The sequence below is a fragment of the Mustela putorius genome, unplaced genomic scaffold (genome assembly GCF_011764305.1).
Source record: "Mustela putorius furo isolate JIRA1106 unplaced genomic scaffold, ASM1176430v1.1 tig00000450_pilon_pilon_pilon, whole genome shotgun sequence".
In the NCBI taxonomy this organism is placed as follows: Eukaryota; Metazoa; Chordata; class Mammalia; order Carnivora; family Mustelidae; genus Mustela; species Mustela putorius.
Window position 1 is genome coordinate 6,982,913 of NW_025421385.1, and position 20,659 is coordinate 7,003,571.

Genomic DNA, 20,659 nt, shown 5'->3' on the forward strand with positions numbered 1-20,659 from the left:
GTCCTTGTTCTGCTGGGCCTTTTATGCTTCCATGCAAATGTTAGAATCAACTTACACAGCTGCTGGGTTTGAATGGATTGCATCGAAACAATAGATCAGTTTAGGGAAAATTTATACCTTGACTTGAATATTTGAGTTTGTGTCCATATTCTTCCATTGATTTAAATCTTCTTTAATTTCTCTTAGTAGAGCTTTATAGTTTCTTACCTAAAGGTCTTACACATCTTTCAGTAGATTCATTCTCAGGTATTTGAGTTTTTTGATGCTATTGTAAATATGTTCATTTTTTAAATTTCATTTTTTCCCCTAACTGTCCATTGGGGGTGTATGTTCAGGTGATGCAAAGCTGTGTGACAAACTTCCCCACGCTCAGTGCTGCGAAATCACCACCATTCTATTTTGCTCTTAGCATCTGGGACCACGAGAAGGACTTCCTTCTGCTCCAACATGTCCCAGGGCTCCGCTGAGAAGACTTGAACAACTGGTGGTGACTCACATGGCAAGGGCTTCTTTGTTCCTCTGAGGGCACTGGGGCTGGACTGACTCACAGCCTGGTTTCCTCTGGGACTGTCCACAGAAGCCCTTCATATGACCTCCCATGTGCTTGGGTGTCTCACAGCTGAGCTGCTAGGATCTGAGAAAGGGGACACCGGGAGCTACCCTGCAGAGCCCAAGGATGTTGCAAGAGCCCAAGTATGTTGAGGAAGCTGCCCAGCCTTTTCTGCCTGAGCCCTGGAATTCCACAGCATCATTTCTATCACATTCTATCAGTTACGGTCCAGTCCGAGGGCCACCCAGATACAAGGGGAGGGGAAGGGAGCCGCAGCTCTGGATGAGGGAGTGGTAACCTATAGTGCAGAACAGCCTGTGGGATGGCATGGCGCACGTTGCCGGGAGCGTCTTTGGAAAATACAGTTTGTCACTGACGCCAGTGCAGGCACCTGTCAAAGTCACTTATTAATTCTAATAAATTATCCATAGGTCCTTTGGGAATTTTATTTATCGAAACATGTCATTGCAAGTAATGAATTTTATATCTTTTTCTCCAATCTTTATACTTTTTACTTCTTTCACCGTTTCTGGTTTCTTCGTGGTCCCACCCGTGATTCTGTCATGCAGTTGAACCTGCTTTCCCTCCAGTCCTGATAGGACTAGTTTGAAAAATGTTCTTAAACAACGACCCAGACAGTGCTAAGATGACAAAGACAGGGTGAGGCGGGGGAGTGGTGGATGGTAAGGGGCGGGTAAGGAAGGATACATCTTCTTCCTCAAGAGAAGCCGTAGCCTCCTCATGCATTTCCCCTCCTCTAGGTTCAACTATAGAATTGGCCTGCGAGCGTTGATTTCACAATTTCGCCAGGCGTTGGTTGTTAAGACATCCAGCCAGCTGCTCCAAGTCTGCCTCTCCTGACGGGCAAAATCCATTGCCTTGGGCCACGCGAGGGCCTCTGGGAGCCGGCTGGTGGCCCTTCCTGTGTCCTGCAGCTTCACCTGGACCAAAGACTCAAGTCCTCGAGACAGGGTTGTGTCGTGGCAGGGACATGGGTGGGTGTGGGGGATGGGGCAGGGAACGCTTCAGTCTCTCCCTCGGGCCCACATCTCTGAGCCCCACAGGGGAAGGAATGGAGAGTGTGCACCCCGCCTTGGGAAAAGCCACCCCTAACTCCAACAGGACCGATCTCCTCAGCCAGGCTCCTCCCCCACACCTGCTTTCTCCAGAAACATTCTTTCTATGTCCGTGTGCCCCAAACAAGAGCAGATTTATTTAATCAGGGGCAGGACAGGATGGCAATTTACTAATCATCTTAAACTGCTTACACCACACACAGCAGATGAACGCGAACTAAGACCTGAACTACGGAAGGACGGGCCAAGGGGTGGAGACCAGAATCGTGAACGGAAGCAGGTGACATGGCAGAGAGAACAGACCGAGAAATTACAGTTCATGGGCAAAGGCCAAACACCCAGCCCGAGGCACAAAGGGTCAAGGCTTAGGACTGGGTCTCACCGAAAAACACCCGCAAATGGTCAGGGTAAGTACAGCGAGCGCTTCACTTGCGAGGCACAAACATTAACATTGGTATTAAGACTGTGAAATCTGAGAAACATCGGGAAGAAATTAACAAATGATAGTGAGGGGTGACGAGTGGCCGCAGATTAATGGACGAGGTCACGTGTGAGCGAGTCACAAAACGGGCTTCTTCGGAGACTCTCTCTTAGCATCACCCCAAAGGAGAAAAGCTTCTTTGCGGTAATGGTGGGACACTACGGGAGGTCAAGAAGCGGGTCGTTGGGGTCAGACACACCTGGGAGGCAGTCCTGCCTTTGCTCACCCGCTGTGCAACCTTGAGGAAGGGGCGTCACCCCCAGCTCGGCTTCAGCTTCCTCATTGACAAAACAGTGACAGAGAGGTTTCCCACACCACGTGCTTACTGCCCAGTATGGAAGCAAGGAATGGTCCGCAGGAAAGGAAAGCAGGAAGCAGAATAGTTATGAAAACTGTTGTACACAGAGTAGGTAGATAATTCGGAAAGCAGTAAGAAGATAATTATGAAAATCCTGATGAGCAAATCCTTTAGGACATACGACATAAAAATACGATGGCATCTTCTAGATGATTCTAGACAAAATATGCACGCACGTGAGCAAGGACGGGAAAGAACACAGTGTCCATGAAAATGGGGAAGGTGATTTTAAGGGGAGTTGAAACTTTTCCTTAAATGTGTTTATTACACAAAGTTGGGAGAAGAGGTTTCCGCGGTCAGCTGTGAGGGGGACGCCGCGGCCACCTCCGCCAGCAGCGGGCAGGGGAGAGGAGAGGCTGCTCACAGGTGCCTCGGAGAAGAGAATCACCAGTACAGTGTGGGGAGGAGGCGGTGCCGCAGGAGGAGGGAGCCTCAAAGGGACTCTGAAATTACCCCCCACAAATGCAGGGGACCAGACGCGTGCGTGTGAGGCAGCACCGCGCAGCCCAGGCAGGGTTGGGGCCAGAGATTGCCAGGGGCCTTAGCTCATTTGGGATGCAGTGAACGTTTGTCCATGAAGATGTTCATCGGGTATGGGGTAAATGTGTCAGGGGCTAGGAGTGAGATGCCAACCAGAAGTAAAGGTCTGTAAGTCATCTTTGCTTTAATGAGTGGGTTGAGGCGAGGAGACAATAATGATTTTTTTTTAATATTTTACTTATTTATTTGACAGAGAGAGAGACAACGAGAGAGGGAACACAAGCAGAGGGAGTGGGAGAGGGAGAAGCAGGCTCCTCACTGAGCAGGGAGCCTGATGGGGGGCCCGATTCCAGGACCCCAGGATCGTGACCTGAGGGGAAGGCAGATGCCTAACGACTGAGCCACCCAGGCTTCCCAAGAATGATCATTTTTTGAGGTTCTACACTACTTCAGGTGTTTCCCATCTACTGTCTCATTATGAATTTTAGGAATGAAGCTGGGGGTCTCAAAACTTACATGACGAAGTGGGATCCTTTGGGGCTCTTGGATCGCTCTGTCAGTGCAACACCTGACTCTTGATTTTGGTTCAGGTCGTGATCTCAGGGTCGTGAGATCGAGCCCTGCCATCTGCTTAATAGTCTTTCTTCCTCTCTTCTCTCTGGCCCTCCCTTCTCCCCACCCCCTAACTCTCCCTCTCTAAAAAATAAAATAAATAAAATAATAAAAAATAAAAAGAATCAGGAGACTTTGTTGCAAGTGACAAAGCTAACTTAATGAGGAAACTTATTCTACAGGGGACTGTGGTGGCACCCAAAGCCAGAGATGAGAGAGGGGGAAACCACATTCCTTATTTCCATTTTGCACAGGCTGCCGGGTAAGGAGCAAGCAGATGGGAAACTGGTGAGAGCAGAACAAGGAGACCCATGGAGACCATCTTCTTTTTTATAGCCTCTTGGAAATCAGTCACGAAGCTAAGTTTTGTTGAATTGGCCATGGCTTTGGCTTGCAACCAAGATAAAATGAGTGATCGTGGAGAAGAGATGTCACATGCTTTTTGCCAGCTTTGGTTCAGGACTCCAAGACTTTCTTCAGGTAAAATTGACTCTCTGTGTATAAACTCAAATGTATGGCGTATAGACAGACTTTTAATAACTACACTTAGAATAATGAACACGAGTTTAAGTAAAAGTTCTCTTTTTAGCATTTTTATGCCAGTGGTATTTCTTTCAGACAGGCTTTTCATCTGAAAGCCTGGAGAAGACAGTGGAAAGAATTTTGAGGTGGAATCATTAAAAAGGGAGTCTTGGCTTTAGCTGCCTCTTGTTAGCTGTGTTTTCTATGTAACTCAGGTCAAGTGGACCCAGCCTTCCCAGACTCTGAAATGAGACTGTCTACGAAATGAGAGATGTGAACTAAAACAAGTACTTCTCGTCTTTGATGGGCAGATGACGGTCCCACCTATGCCATTAAGATGCAGTTTCTGATTCGCGAGGTCTGGGGTGGGGCCAGAGACTGCATCCTGCCATGCTTCCAGGTGATGCCCGAACGAGGGTCCACAAGCACACTTGAATTAAGTTACCCTCGGAGGTGTCATTAGGCTACAAGCTTAAATGCCAGCTCCAGAAAAGCGTATGTCACAGTAACAATGAATACTTTATTTTTTAAAAATGAAAATGCTTGAGTTTTCTGTTTATAAAAGCAATTCATGCTTATCAATTTTTTTTTAATCACACAATTTTTAAAATGCAAGTGTGGAGAATCATCCAGGGTTAAATGTACCACTCAAAATAGTGTGCTCTCTTTTCACTGGGTGGTGAAGAACACAGCGCTGAGTTCCAGTACTCCTTTGTATTACTTCGTCTCTTCAAATCAGATCATGAGGCTGGTAACTTTTTCAGTTTGCTGCCTGGCCACTCAGAGCTCACTGATTTGGACGGGGTTCCTCCTCTTGTGGTAGATTTGCCCCCCGATCATAGGATTTCCAGCTGCTTATTGCCCAGATCCAGGAAGAGGGAAATATTTTCTAATCATCCCTGCCGGATTGAATGGACCTGAAGATATCTAGAAGAAAAAAGAGATACCGAATAGTGAGAATAATTTTTAAGAGACTTAAAACACAATTTCCATTTAAGATCATTAGAGCTGTTGGACATGGGGTCCTGCGTCCACGTTAATGTTTGGGGAATGACTCAGGATATAATCACCATTGATGGAGGAGGAAATCTTGCCTCATTCCTCGGCACTCTCCTTCGTAATAGTTAATGTTATTTGAATGTTTAGTGTTCACATTAAAGCTATTTGAATGTACTTAAAATGATTGCAATAATAACGAAGCCTTAAGAGCTTGCCGGTCATTACAGACAATATATGAGACATTTGCAAGACTCAATTAGAGTTGATTGAAATATACAACTATTAAACATCAGATTAAAGATTCCAAACATCAAATTGACTTTGCTATTTACACATTTTTCTTTGTCTACTTGGAACCGCCACAACTCCTAATTTAACAGTGAGGTAATTATAATTGTAAATCTATGATATGTTCATATTTTATAATTTGAGGAAATTTTCAAAGTGTTTATATATTTATATGGATTTACTTATATTTGTAATCATAATACCAGGCAAACAAAATAAAGCAAAAGTGTCAGCGTTCAGCTAACAAGGTGTTAAGAGAACAGGCTGTTTGGAATACTCATTAATAACTCAACCGTGTAGTTTGGCTGTTAAATATACAGTATGTAAGTTAGCATTTTAGATAAATGATCTTCATCATCTTAAGTACCAAAATTTAGGTTAAAAAACACTTTTCTGAAACACATAGCATTTCCTCTTTAACAGAGCATTCTGAAATACTTTAATCTTTGGGCTACAATACGTGAAATTATCATCAATTATCCTTTGCTTCTGTTCTAAGTCGTCAATTCTTATGATAATTATTAAGACTAATAAGAATAGTCTTGTTCTAACACTATGGCTTTGGAAACCTTGAATCATTGGGTTTTTACTCATAATCATTTTCTTCTAAAAAAGTTATAAATATTCATTGTTGACATTTTTCAAAAAGCAATAAAATATAAAGAAACAATAATAATCACCCTAAACCTCACAGTTTGAGAAATAATCATTAACAGTTTAATGACTTTTTTGTACACCCCATGAGCCTCCACAGACTTGACAAGTAACCACATACTGAACAGAAATTTGTTCTCCACAATTCAGGAGGCCAGGAGTCTGAAACAAAAGTGGCAGTAGAGTTAGTTCCTTCTAGAGGCTTGAGGGAGAATCTGTCCCACGTCTTTCTCCCAGCTTCTAGCTTTCTCCCAGCTTCTAGCAGTTGCTCAAACACAAGCCTTGGCATTCACTGCCTTGCAGCCACACTGCTCCAAGCTCTGCCTCCAAGCCATCCCGTGACCTCATTCTCTGGGTATCTTTCTCTCCTTCCTCACCTCTTCTTACAGGAACACCAGTCCTTGGATTTAGGGCTTGTCCTAATCCGGTATGAGCTCATCTTGACTAATTACATTCTCAAAGACCCTGTTTCCAAATAAAATCACCTTCTGAGGTTCCAGATGGACATGAATTTGGGGGGGGGGCACTATCTGATCCATTATAGGCCATGCAATAGATATTTGTGTAATTATAAAGAAGAGTTTATGTTTTATATATAGCTTAGTTCCCTCTTCACTTAACATGGTGAGAAAGTTTCCTCATGTCTCTCAAATGCAGCATTTTGAATTTAGGTAGTATGTTCTAGTACATGAATGTCACATCATTTATGTCCCTAACATGCTACTTCAGACATTCAAATGGTTCCCAGTCTTCACTATCATAAATGGCTCTGATGGATCTACATGTGTCTAAATCTTTGAGGTCATTTCTGCTTATTTCCTTAGCATAAATTCCTGTGAGTTTAATTATTGGATAAAGAATCTGACAATTTTAAAGGCTCATGATAGATCTTGTTTATTGAATTCCAAAGAGAATGTACCAACTCACTGTCACCAGCGAGAGGAGAGAGCCCATCGTATGGCATCCTCTTCCCTTGTAGGGCAGTTTTGTGAATGCTTGACAAGTGGAAAGGCTAAGAAATGACAGCACTTCTTGTATTTTCTTGTGAGTTGCGTATTTGTCGTTGTTGATGGTTCTTGGCTATTTGTGTATCTTTTTTTGGTCTGTTATAATTTATATCTTTTATGTCCTTTTATTTGTTTGTTTGTTTAAAGTAGGTTCCACGCCCAGCATGGAGCCCCGCCTGGGGTTTGAACTTGCAAAGCTGAGATGGAGACCTGAGCTGAGATCAAGAGTGAGACATTTAACCAACTGAGCCACCCAGGCATCCCAGTTTATGCCTTTTTAAGTTTCTCCACTGATCAGCATTAATTTCTTACGGCCTTGCTGATTGAACTTGGCCTCTTGCTCTCCCCCCTTACGTTTGCAGTGCCCTAAGAATCCTCAAGCAGACTTTCTGCTGAGCATGGACCTGGACTCAGGGCTCCACCCCAGGACCCTGAGATCAAGACCTGAGCCAAAATCAAGAGTTGCTGCTTAACCGACTAAACCACGCAGGTGCCCCGAAATAAATGGGTTTGAAAACATAATTTGAAACGTTATGAGACCTCTTTAAAATTGCATTGGCTGTAAGAAAGCTCTTGCAAACATCTTTTATAAGCATTTCTCTATGGCCAAATTAATTTTCACATGGATATTAAAATAAACCATTTTCACAAATGGGTTTTCTCCTCCATCTGCTTTCAGACTCCTTTGTAATGTCTTTGATGCCCTTCATCCTCTGCCTCAACCACGACCCATCTCCCTCCCGCCCACCACACACCATCAACACCCCACACACCCTATAGGACCCAGGCCAAACCCCCTTTCCTCAATCATGAATGCCCTCTCCCTCCGGCCACCGTAACTGAAAAACTTTTCCATCTTCTCTGTTCTCATGGCATACTGCTTTGTTTTGCTTTTAGCAATTGGTAGGTCTGAGTAATTCTGCAGTGTGGTCTCGTTATACATGAGCATTTGAGTTTTCCCTGTCGATCATAAACATCCAAAGACTGGGAATGAACGGGAGAGTCATACCTAAAAACTCAAATGTTATTGGCGACTAGGGTTCCACCGGTGAACATTTGAAGGGCATACCTTTTCACTATTTGGAGGTTGAAATAATGTTGTGGGAAGGTTAGAGACCTGGCATTTCTGGAGTCTGAACAGCCCGCCCTCTTTTAAAGTTGGGATGACACTGTTTCCTCATCAAGGTCTGCCCAGACCCTCTCCAACACACTACATGTAAATGCCACGCGCACGTGCACGCCCGAGTGTGCCTGAGTGTGCCTGTGTGTGTGTGTGTGTGTGTGTGTGTGCGCGCGTCCGATTGGGAGCCTGTGTGCAGGGGTGATCGATCCTGGGGGGCTGCTCTGCAGGGAGAGACTACATGGACCTCAGAGCTTCTTTCTGCCGGTTCTTAACGTCTCTCCGATCCCTTGAGTCTTCAGCATTATTTCCTTGAAGGTGCTCCGGGGCTCTCCTGGGTGGAGAGCCGCCTCCTTCCCAGCACAGCGCGGCGGCCAGAGGTGAGGGGGGGATTGCAGAGTGCGGGCATCGTCCAAAACAAAGCGGTCGCAGACTTGCTGAATTAAAACCGAGCCAGCTGAGGACGATTTCCAGGTCGCCGCGCAGCCGGGGCCTGAGTCCGTCCGCGCGGAGGCTGGGGAAGCCATTTGGGCCCGGGGATGCAACAGGATTTGGGGAGCCGCGGGCAGGAAGAGAAAGGGCCACCTAGCGGGCTTTGTTTCTGGTTCGGGCAGGTTCCCGAGCCACAGATTGCAAACGCGGAGCCAGCCGGAGCCCTTCCTCGCACTAATTGGAAGGGGAAGGCAGTGACTCATGTTACACCAGCCCGTATCTTCCCTCCCCGCAACTGCTAAATTGTAGCTTTAAAAGGAAGTGACATGGGGTGGGGAGAGACGTCAGCTGAGGACCACTTTTTTTTTTTTTTCCTCCCCTGAAGGGTCCACCCCATGGGTGGAGTCTCGCTTTTTCTTTCCAGTGTTGGCGGACTTACAGCTCCTATAAACTAGTGGCAATTTCTGCACCCCAGCCTGCTCCCTTTCAGTTTCTGATTTCTAAGCCCATGTGCCAGGGGCCGCCAGAAAGGAGGTATGTGCTGTTCGTGCTGTTTGCAGGCGCCTTCACCTCTGGGCGCGGCGGATGTCTGTGTCTCTTTCTGTCTCCCTGCTCTCCTCTCCTCGGCTGGACCTCACTAAACCTCTGGAAGGGGTAGGTACGGAGCGAGGCCGAGTGGAAGGTGAAGGAAGTGAGGCGACCGTGGGGACGTGGAGGGCGCAGAGCCCGAGAGGCAGAGGGGTTCGCGCCCTTTCTTTGTGCTCCGCGGGGCCAGCGTGCCTTTCCCTGTTGTGATTTCGAGCTGCTGTTCGGGGCCGAGTCCCCCCCCCCACCCCACCCCTGCGGCCCCCTCCCCTCGGGGGAGAGCGTTTTCGCTGCCCTAGAAGAAGCCGGGGAGAAGGGTTCCCGTTACAGATCGGTCTCCTGTGTCATGCAACACGTTCTTCCGTCCCTGGCGTTTCTATGGCAACCACAAAAATAATACTACACAAAAGGCAGCCCCGATAGAAATTGATTTATTTGTATTTCGGTCGCAGCCTGCTGCTCTCCCGCTGCCGGGCGCCCGGGCTTTGCTGAAACCCGGCGTGGCTGTGCGGCGACCCCTCGTCACTTTCATTTTGGTTTTTCCCTCTGGCAGGAGGGCTGGGGGAGGGGTGTTGTCAAGGCAACGGGCATTTGTAATTACCTCTTTATTTACTTAATTTTTGGCCTCTGAATGTCTCCGTCCTCTCGAGGAATTAGAGAAGGAATGATTCGGTGTTTGCGCGAGTCCTCAATTCTGGTCTGTTTTAGAAAACCAGGACAGTTCTCTAGATGCGATTTGAATGCTGTAGCCAGACTAAGCCGGGCGGAGCACTCACTTAAGAGCTGAGATCCTTGAAAAAAGTTTCAGAGGATGTCTGGCCCTCGGCACTGATAGACGCATGGTTATCTGCCTCACAGGTTTGCCTCGTGGTCTAAATATTCAAGAGGGTTCTTTGCTCTAGCAGGCACTTACTGGGCACAAAAATCTAAGTTCAACAAGTATGAGTGAGTAACCAAAGGTAACCAACAGCAGGATTCTCGGTGGCTTGTGCGTCGTGCTCAGATACGGTCCCCTATGCGACCGGCTCTCGGGAAGGGGAGGGTCTGTAGACCTTCTCTTTTACAAAATTAGGAAACCATTAACCCAGCTGTGATTATTCCTCAAGTGTCTGCAGTTAGGAAAGAGTATCCTGAGAAGGAGTGTGTGTGTGTGTGTGTGTGTGTGTGTGTGCAGGGACAATAGTGACAAGTCAAAGTCCTAAGTTAAAAGTGCCCGATCTTACTTTCCTCTGTGGGGAGAGAAAGAATTGGTTTTCAGGAAGAATATACAGCATGAGAGAAGAGTACCATCTACCCAGGAAGGAGCAAAGTGAAACAGGATTGGAATCCGTGACACATCTGCTAGAAAGACACACTCCCGATGGGCCTGTTAACAGGTTGGAGTCGAACCGAGGCTTTTATTCAGTGTATCTGAGGAAATATTTAATAATGGACACCATTGCCCTGATTCAGGCTCCCGAGTTACAAATGAGCCTTTATGAGACAGATCGATAGTCATCTCAGCTCGATTCTTAAAGTTCTCTCTAATTTTGAATAAAGATTTGTGAAGGTCGCTCAGCCCTCGTAGTGCCTTCCTGCTACTGGAGCCAAAAGCATTACTTAGAAACCTCAGAGTCACCCCTCAGCATGGAAACAGGAAGAAAGGGTGGTTTTAATGAGGTTCTGGGCAGAGATCCTTACCTAAACATGTTATTATCTAGGACTTACCAAACTTACTACAGTGCAAGAGATCTCAAGTATTACAGATACCAAGTTTATCTGAAGAAGGGGACTGCCCAGCATGGCAGGAGACTACCTGGAACCGCACAGAGCTAAAGCCCAGAGAACTAGTTCAAGGAGATAAAGTGTAGAGAAGGGTCCTTAAAAAGCATATGACTCTCGCTTTGAAAACGCATTGCCAGTACACATGGCATTGTCGGCTTTCATGAACAGTAGGCTTTCGATGTTTGCAAAGAGCTCGGAAAGCAGTCTTACTAACTTACTGTTTTTCTGGCTTGAAAAGGGTCCTCGAGGTTGTAGATTTACCCCATGACCCTGCAGAGCAGGTGGCCAGTGTGGAGGTCCAAGTGTGGGGTGGAGTTCCTAGACTTCGCAATTTCAGAACAAAAAAGCCTTATGGAATGGCGTTCAAGGGGCAAGACCGGTTTGGAAGCGCAGCCGGAGATCAACGAATAAATGCTGCCCTGTCCGTGGACCCTGAGTGGAGCTTAAGAACATAATCGGCAGCCTTGACGTGGGGAAGGTCAATGGAGCTAGAGACACAAGGCAAATTCAGGGTCCCAGGAAGGAGGCTAAGTAGATGTGACGCCAAAGAAGGGACTTATGAAGGTGGAGTCAGTTGCCGTGGGGCTGGGACCTCACGGTCTGCCGGGCTCTGGATTGGGTCCCCAGGTTGAAGAGCCACCAAACCGGGGTGATGACAGGTGCTGGAGAGCAGGAGGCCCGGCAGGAAGGAGACTCCCGGGAGAGCAGACGCCGTGGGTCTGAGAAGAACAGGACCGGGACGAGGGCATAACTGTTGGGAGGGGAAGAGATGGACAAATCAAAGGGGAGAAGGCAGAGTTGTCCCAGCTAACGGGGGTGGGGGCTGACAGACGGAGCAGGGTCCGCTCTTGTCCAAAGTGGGAAGAAATGTGTCTTTAGTGTGGAAATAGGGCCGGTGTACTCCGTGCTGGTGAATATAGATTCGGGGACAGAATTTTGTTTAAACCAGAAGAAGAAAGAAGTGGTGAGTTGGTGGTAGAATCCTACCCTATCCAGTCGTCTTTGAGGGGAAGGCCAAACTTCCGATTTAAATCAGACCTCAAACAAGTAAGAAATCCAGGAGAGGGAGCCCCACCTGCCCCTACAACATCATCCTGATGATACCTACCATCGCCATCACTTTGAGTTACGGCTGCTCAGATGAACATGTGGCCAGGTTATGACATTTTGTGCAATCTGCTCTATTCTCAAAAGGAGGTCTAACTGGTATGTGAAGACTGCAGTCACAGTTCTAAATGGTTTTTGAGGCTTATGTGTTCTGGGAAACCTATGTGATCAAGCCTGGCTTAATAATCACCCAACACCACCCAGAGCCTGGGCAACTCGAATTCCATAGACTTTGTCCAAGACAGAATCCGTTTGGAAAGCAAGTGTTAGGACAATGAAATTTGGCTTCCTGGTATGGACGAGGGACAGCCACAGCTAAGGTCGTGGAAAGCAAGCTCACATCAGGAACTCATTATTATTTTAACAACATTCATTGTATCTTGTAATCTTTTAAAGGTATTCATTGTATCATTGTATTGCTGTGTTCTTGTATCTGCCAAGGGCCATGGACACAACTAGAGCAAAACTGGCAAACAGAGTAAATGGCTACAGTTTTCAAATGTCTAAAGGGTTTTTAGGGAGATGCTTCTAATGATGGAGTAAGAAGAAAGAGTGTAAAAGCAATTTTTAGTGAACATTATCATGGAACAATCTATCTAACCTGTCTCCTCTATTTTCCAAGATGTACTCTTGCCCCACCAAAGATTTCCTACCTGTTTTTGATTTTGTCTTCACTTTGTTATTCTAGTCTGGTTTGTTCTACTTTGTCCTGTGATCCCAAATCCTACTTTCCAGTCACCCTTCATTCATTCACATATGTACGCGCTTACATCATCCATCTCTTTGTTCATTCACTTAAATGATATTGACTATCCTGTGTTGGGCACTATAAATGACGGATATAGCAATAAATAGGAAACCAGTTCTTTCCTAAAGAAGCCGAGGAACAAACAGGGAGACAAATGTGGACAAATGTCCCTCAAACCGGGGACAGTTATTTTTGAGAGAGGCATTTCTTGGCTAATGGCCCTGCATGCTTCTTTCATTGAACAATTTTATATATAGATTGTGCTGGGAGGAGAAGGAAAGAGTGGTTAGTTGTTTGACCATGGTCCATTTTATGACTTTCTTGTATCTTTCGCACTGGTTGAGTTTATGGCTGGTGTCAGGACATGTTTGTTGATTAATGAGACGGGAAGAGGTGGGATTTCTCACCTTGGAGCTATAGGGAAGAGAGTCCAGAAGACTTACCCGTTGTCTTTCTGGAAACATAACTTGAGCCTTAATCTCTCAAAGTTCCCTCATAGCGACTTACTTATCGACTTCCATGGGACCGTAGCTCCCTCAAGATGGAGCAGCATTTTTCTTTTTTTTTTTTTTTAGATTTTATTTATTTATTTGACAGAGAGAGATCACAAGTCGGCAGAGAGGCAGGCAGAGAGAGAGAGGAGGAAGCAGGCTCCCTGCTGAGCAGAGAGCCCGATGCGGGACTCGATCCCAGGACCCTGAGATCATGACCTGAGCCGAAGGCAGGGGCTTAACCCACTGAGCCACCCAGGCGTCCCTGGAGTAGCATTTTTAAAAGAGAAACTCCCACTGTCCTCAAAATTACATGCCCATGGGTTTGCTAGACAGCCTCTTGTCATTTAGAGCTAGATTTCCCATCGTGCATTGCAAGTCCTTGTCTTCTTATGACAAAGCCAAGTAGGTTTCAACGCCTCAAATCGAAATAGCCAAAATAAAGAATGTTAAAACCTCGTTGGAGTATTTATCCTCTTCGTATTTCCTGATGTCGTGACGCTCTGCTCTCTTGATTTCTGCCTTCAGCATGGAAATCATATGGCCAATATCTCCAAGTTCCCCCCCGCTGCTTGTCTGAGCTTCAGAGAAAACATTTAGCAAGTCCCCCTTCTTGTTCGGTAGTTTGATCTCTGATGAGGTCAGCTTCTCCTCCCAGCAGGAAGCCGTTCCAGATAACTCTGGCTGGCACACATCTCTCCCTTCCGAATTTGGGTTATACTGAGCCGCTATACCATGGGTATTTCTATGTTGGCTCCTCTAGGAAAAGAGGTACATTTTGGGCTTCATGGGAGTCTGAAGCTGACCCCTGAAGTTCCTGCAGAAGGTCAGTCCTCGGGCTAGGGGGATGGCAGGTCACCTGCAGAAGCCATCGGAGATGCTCAGGGGAACACAGCCAATTTGTAGGTCCTCTGAGAATGGTAACAGCCCTCTTTAACGAGCACTTCCGTGTGCTCCTCTAGTCCAGAGACCTCCCATCTCAATTCACATTAGCCTCATAACAAATCAGGCAGGTAGAACTATTACCACTTTTCATTTTATGGATGCAGAAAGTAAGGATTAGTGAGTTATTCACCTGTTTCCTACTAAGGAGCAGAGGTGAGATTTGAACCAAGACTGCTCAGCGGTGTACCACTGCGCCCTCCATGCCACTGGTGCTGTATTCGTCCGTCTGTGCCCAGGGCCAGCACGGTGCCACGGACTGAGCGGACGTGCGGCCCTCATTCCTGACCTCCTGATCGGATCTCTACTACGCAGACCTTCCCCGGTATCCCTTTCAACCTAGTGTTTGGGAGCTGCAGAAAGACTGGAAGGTCTCAGTAGGGGTTTGAACCTGGGGAACAGCTGGGAGCAGAGCCTGGAAGACCAGCTGCTGTGGTTTTTCAGGGAGCTTGGTTGTTCCGGTTTAGCCAGAGAGGGGGTCTGGTGGGGAAGGGCTAGGACCCTGTGGTTCAGAGCTGAATGACCGCGCAGGACATAACATCAAATTAAATATGAACTGTTCTCAAAACGAGTTGCTTTTAAGATTCATCTGTTTGTTTGCCAGAGAGAGAGAGCAAGAGCTGGAGGGGCAGAGGGAGAGGGAGAGAGCATCTTAAGCCCACATTGCACTGAGCGAGGTGTGGGGCTTGATCTCATGATCCTGAGATCCTGTCCTGAGCCAAAACCAAGAGTCAGATGCTTAACCAACGGGGCCACCCAGGTGCCCCTCAAAACGAATTTTTAGCCACGGACTGAGCCCTGCTGAGCACTTGCTCTGGAGGTCAACTGTGCTGGCGGCTTGAATGGCTCGGACGGCCGTTAGTGGAGAGGTAGACTTGCTTTTCTGTTGTTGCTTGTCCACAAATCTATCCTCGCCTGTAAAGGCCGAGTTTGATCTGGAAAGACCCTGCCTGTGCTTCTCTCGGGCAAGCTGTGAACCGAGCACGGGCGAAATGAATGGACTGGGAGCAAAATCTGGTCTTTTCCCCATCTCCGTCGGCCCCCTCGTGAGCTGTCACCTCGCTGTGGGCAAGGGTTGACCCGGGCTGATGACATTTTCGAGAGCCTGTGCATCCCAGGCGCTTCATCCCACCATGCCGCGGCCATCACACACCATCAGCGCCATCTGCGCCTTCCTCCTGGGCCCAGCTCTGGGCCCCTTTTTTCTCTCTTCTGCTCTCTGAGGAAGGGCAGGTTGCACAGACCTAAGGTGGTGAGCAGCTTCCTTCCCCAGACGTGCACCACCTTTTGTGCCTACCTCCCAACCTCTGGCCTCTGTTTTCACGACATTCGTCCTCCACCCCATCACCGTCCTTCATGAAGCGTCACTTCAGCCACTGTGACCTTAAATGGCAGTTTGCTCTTTCTGCTTCGATCCTAAGGACGGCCTGGGTGCTTATTGGTGGCGGGGGCTTCCCAACTGCACCATTACTAGCACGGAACGGAGCGGAGTACCTGGCACGGAACGGGTGATGAGCCTCTGGAAAGGTGGGACAGGGAGCCAGGGGTCAGATTTGCCTCATCTGAGCCCCACCCCCACCCCGGCCAGGTCCTCCCAGGCTGACATTCCTTAGGACACATTCTTGATCTGGGCGCTGTTGACATTTGGGGCCAAGTAATGCTTTGTTGTGGGGCCCTGCTGGGCCCTGCAGGGTGTTTGCCCATATCTCTGAGTCTATCAGTGGAAAGCGCCCCCCCCCCCAACCCCTCACGCCGGGAGTGACAGCCAGAAGCATTTTGGACATTGCCAGACGTCCCCTGGTGGGGCAGATACCTGCCCTTGAGAACTTGGGGGAACTCTGGACATCTGACCTTCAGAAACCGGGTTAGCGGGCTCCAGGGTCCAAGCAAGCACATCTCTCCGGACTGACTTGCACTCACCAGGTTCACAAGGACCGCCCCACCAAAGGGGCAATTTGTTCATTTAAACTGACAACTAAGAAAATTAATGAGGGGCAGACGTGTAACCATGAAGTACTCCAATCTGGCCCAGTCCAAGGCCTTCGGCTCCTGTGGTCCCAGCCCCTCTCAGCCTGGGGGGCCTCAACTCCCCAGCGGGCAGGGCAACCCCCTGGGCGGGTTGGATTAACATATCTCCAGAAAGAATTGGGAGAGTGCTTCCTTTAACCGGCTTCTGGTCTGGCTGCAGGGATTCCTGATTCATTCCAGTTTCAGAGCCAACCAGGGAGCTCCACACCCCAGTCTCACTGGTTATTTATTTGCCTCTTAACACCCTCCCCTCCCAACTGTGAAGGCATTTCAAGTCTCCCCCGCCTTCTCACTTAGGCCAGAGGGCCCTTTCCCAGCCTGTGCTGAACCGGCCCCTGCTTCAGGTAAGGCCCTGGCTCCCGGCACTGGGCCCCTCTCCCTTCCTTTGTCACCCTTTCAGGACCCAAAAGATGGGCTTGGGGAGGGAGGGTGGTCACGGCGCGCGTGAGTCTGCTGTTCCAGACTTACATGCAACTCCAGAGCCCTCTAGGGCATTTCTTACCGAACCTTCCGCGGCCAAGCGCTGTGGGTACAAACATCAACCCGACAGGAGGGCTGCCTACAGGATAAGACAGGAATTTAAAAAATAGTGCATATACTCGCATGATGCATCCTTTCCCACCACTTCCCTGGACCTTCTTTCAGGGTTAAAGGACCTTCCGTAGCTTCACATAAATGAGCAGAGATTCTACCCTCAACCCCAGCATCGTGTGGAAATTTAAGAAGCTGCTTAAGACCCAGTGATACAATGAAAGTATTGTGGTGTCCCTGAATTCCTCCTTTGGCCTCCATTTCTGGTGGGAGACTGGGGTTCAAGTTTAAGTAGGGGGGACAGGGAGGGAGGACCGCAGAGATATTTTAAATGTGCCTGATTGTTTTAATTATTTATATTGGGTCCAATTTTAGCCAAATTGGGACTTCATCCCTCCCACCCCGCTCCTTCTGTCCGCTCAAATGACTGAACTGTGATTTGTCTTTAAGACAGTCTGGTCTTAACAGCTTTGCTCTGGCTTGGCTCCCCAGAGAAGATGTGCCTTTCTGGAACATGTGCTCTGCCAGGCTGGGATCTCGTTGTGTCCTTTGGGTGTTGGGCAAGCAGTGAGCTGCAGTTTCCTAAGAATGGGTACACCATGTGACTCGACCCTGCCTGCCTCTCTGGGCGGGGAGAGGACTAGCAGACTGACCATCAAGGTGGCCTTCTATTATCAAAGGCCAAAGGAGCATTGCATTAGCCAGAATCTGGAGATGGCCAGAGTTTTCTAGAAACTTTCTGCTGGGCCCCAACCCTGTCCACCTGCTTACTTTCTGTGGGACCCTGGCCTCCTTGAGATCAGGGGCTGTGTCTGGGTCTGCACTGGCCCCCACACCGGGAGGTAGCCGTGCATGGCCTTTCTGTCCTCACTTCCCAAACGGGTCGGGGAGGAGGCTGGGGGAGAGGCCAACATCTTCAACCACCGGCATGGTGGGGCCGTTTTGGGGGTGTGTGAACACATGTGCAGAGCCGCAGGATAAATCGGGCCCATGTCACCCAAGCGTCTGTTCTGCCAAAAGATCCAAGATATATTTTAATTAAAAAAAAAATGAACGTGAATATGCCATGTTATAACACAAAACATTTACATGAACTTTGAGGGCAAAACACGCTTGGACGGGAGGCCATCCCTTCAGATTCTTCAGGTAGCTTCCTCGGCTGACGGGAACATCCCCGCGGAAAGTTTGTAGAGGAAAATGGAGCTGGATGATCTCTAAGTGATCCTCCTGGATGATCTCTAAGTGATCCTCCTGGATGATCTCTAAGTGATCCTCCTGGATGATCTCTAAGTGATCCTCCTGGATGATCTCTAAGTGATCCTTGTGGGAGGGAGTCGTCGGTTTATCAGGCTGCAGATTCCACAGCCTCTCCTCTTTACTGTTGTCACTAAACAAGAGTCTTGGGGATGGGAGGGGGGAGGGGGCAGGCTATGAGTCATCCGTGGGGAGTGGCTGGCCTTGACTCTTCCTTGTCTCTCTGTTCCTGATGGTATCATCGATGGAGGGTTGCTTGAGTCCCTCTCTTTTTGGCCTGTGGTCACCCACCCTTCTGGACTTTCTTCCCTTTTACTGGAATAACCCCCCTCTCTGGATTAGCGCAACGCCCATTCTGTTCTTTCTAATCTCTCTTTCTCTCCCATTGCCTTGACAGTCTCTCTAAGGAGTTGCTTTAACTCCTACTGCTTATAGATATCTTTTGTCTTATCACCCGTTTATGATACATTACCTCCTGTTCTCATAAGGATTTCTCTCACTGGGGTTATTTTCTGAAATTTGAACAGAATAGTCAGGCCTGTGAAATTTGCTGATTCAAATGTTCCCAAGCTGTCCTCAAGCTTCCCATCACTTTAAGGGTCCCACGCCTTTTAGGGGTTGAAGAATAAGCCAACCCAAACCTCTTGCCTTAAATAAGAAGCCCGGGTGTAGGCAGACCTTGTTATAATAGAGGGAAAGAGGAGAGCCCAGTATCTAACTACCCCCAATAAACCACTTTATTTCTCTTTACAATAAGACGTTGGTGGAGGAAAAAAAATCTGAACTGTGTACTTTGCCCAGGCATAAGCAAAAACAAGTTTTACTAGATATATTTGAGAATAATAAGGAAGAAGGGTAGGCTTCTCCTGTGTGTGTGTGTGTGTGTGTGTGTGTGTGTGTGTGATGTGTGTACACGCGTGCGCGCATGCTCTTTTTAAAACCACGTTTTTGGGCCACCTGGCCGGCTCAATCAAGAGAGCACGAGGTTAGGAGTTCAAGCCCCATGCTGGGTCTAGAGCTTACTTGGACAAATAAAACCATGTTATCAGGTGTGGATATTATGCTGTATCACTTGACCCAGTGTTTCCCTGAAAATGGAAACCGTGCCGTCAGAGTCTCAGGGTCCCATGGCGTGTGCGCGTAAGGAGCACTGCAGCATATTCCGGTGAAATTCCCACTTGAAAATTCGTGTGACGCGGGCAGGGCTGCAAGGGAAAATGTTCTCTGTGGTCACGGGGAGTTTATTGTCTAATGAAGCCTAAACCAGCAAGTCTGCCAAAGCACACTGCATTTAAGAGATGGCAGAATTTCTAGTTGGTGACAGACTGGACCACGGTGGCGGATAGCCCCACATCTGCAGTGCAGGGTGGGAAAAATTATGACTGAGAGCCTGTGTACTTTGTGAGGCTTAATCTGATTTTCCCCTGAACCTACTCACAGAGCAAGTGTAATCCTGAAGTGACTGGCTTGACAGGCTCGGTTACCTGTTGACCTGGGGAAATGGTGACACAGAACTAACCGATGGCAGGGTCCGAGACGAAAGAAGACTCAGCTAAAAAACCTGTCAGTGGTTGAGAGTCACTCGTGTCTGGTAGACACGGGGTCCTGAGCCCTTGGTGTGGCATCCGACGTCCTCCGTTTACAAAAGCAGGACAAGCCAGAAGACGCTGGAAAGATGGCCACCAGAAACAAAGAATGGTTTTGTTCACTTTCTTTTCGGGCAATTTCATTCTAAATTTTAACTTTCCAGAAAATTATTTCATTCAGAACAAGCTGTCCCCTGGCTGAGATGGGTGAGGAAGGAAATGACGAAAGATAACATTGAGGTGGCCAGCTGCTTGCTCCTGGCCATAGCCCTCCCCCGGGGAGCCGGGCTCTGAGCTCCAGGTACCAGATGGAGTATCCTGTTTGGTTCTTACCCCAGGCTATGCCAGAAGGAAAGGGGAGGGAAATCCAAGGAAGGAGCAAGCCACCATGGAGCTGGCTGGGGAGGGCATCCTGAGCTAGCACGCGTCCTCAGTCTCGGATGCAGAGCTGGACACGCGGTGCCGAGGGTGCGGAGGAGTGTCACGCTGCTGTGACCAAGGGGCTGTGTCTCCCTCACTTCAGTCTGGTCAGGGGGTCTCTGTGGCAGAGTCTCACCCATGTTCTCAACCTTGCCTGTCTGTTAGAACTGCCCACCTTGGACCTGCGGATTGAGTCTCTGGTTCCTTGATTTTTAAAAAATGTTCTTTAGGTGATTCTGATGGGCTGGGAGAATTGGAACCATCTGACCAAAAAAATGGTGGCTAGGAAGACAGTGACTCTGGAGGAACAGAAATCCAGAGCCAGGACAAAGGCGAGGAGGATGATGATGCTAGCTAGCTACGTATAAGGGCTCATGTGCCAGGCAGAGTTCCAGAAACGATGAATCCTTACCATGACCCCATGAAGTAGGACCTTTCATCTCTATTTTACAGATGAGGAGACTGAGGTTAAGTCATTTGCCCAGGGTCGCATAGCCCATAAAGGCAAACCAGCTCTTTGGCTCTTGAGTCCCTGCTCGGGTGTGAAGGTTGACACTTGGCAGGACTCAGCCTCTTCAGATCTTTAGTACAGATCCTCAGTACAGCCTCTTCAGATCCTCAGAT

At 48.1% G+C, this 20,659-nt stretch overlaps 1 protein-coding gene and 1 long non-coding RNA gene across 4 annotated transcripts in view; both read left to right on the forward strand.

Annotated features, from left to right (window-relative positions):
- The first annotated feature begins 1,548 nt into the window (after positions 1–1,548).
- LOC123392136 lies at positions 1,549–5,456 on the forward strand. The gene is made up of 3 exons (XR_006606850.1): positions 1,549–2,033; positions 3,812–4,037; positions 4,295–5,456. It is a non-coding gene; the product is annotated as an uncharacterized LOC123392136 (long non-coding RNA).
- A 3,514-nt stretch (positions 5,457–8,970) lies between these two features.
- The window catches only part of AGPAT4 (1-acylglycerol-3-phosphate O-acyltransferase 4), a 116,952-nt gene continuing 105,263 nt past the window's right edge, over positions 8,971–20,659 (forward strand). The window contains exon 1 of one of the 3 annotated variants that reach the window (XM_004770838.3): positions 8,971–9,113. The gene's annotated coding sequence lies outside the window, so the exon portion shown is untranslated. Of the gene's footprint in view, positions 9,234–16,502; positions 16,589–20,659 lie in introns of those variants that run through there. The other 2 variants (XM_004770837.3, XM_004770840.3) reach the window with 2 other exon arrangements.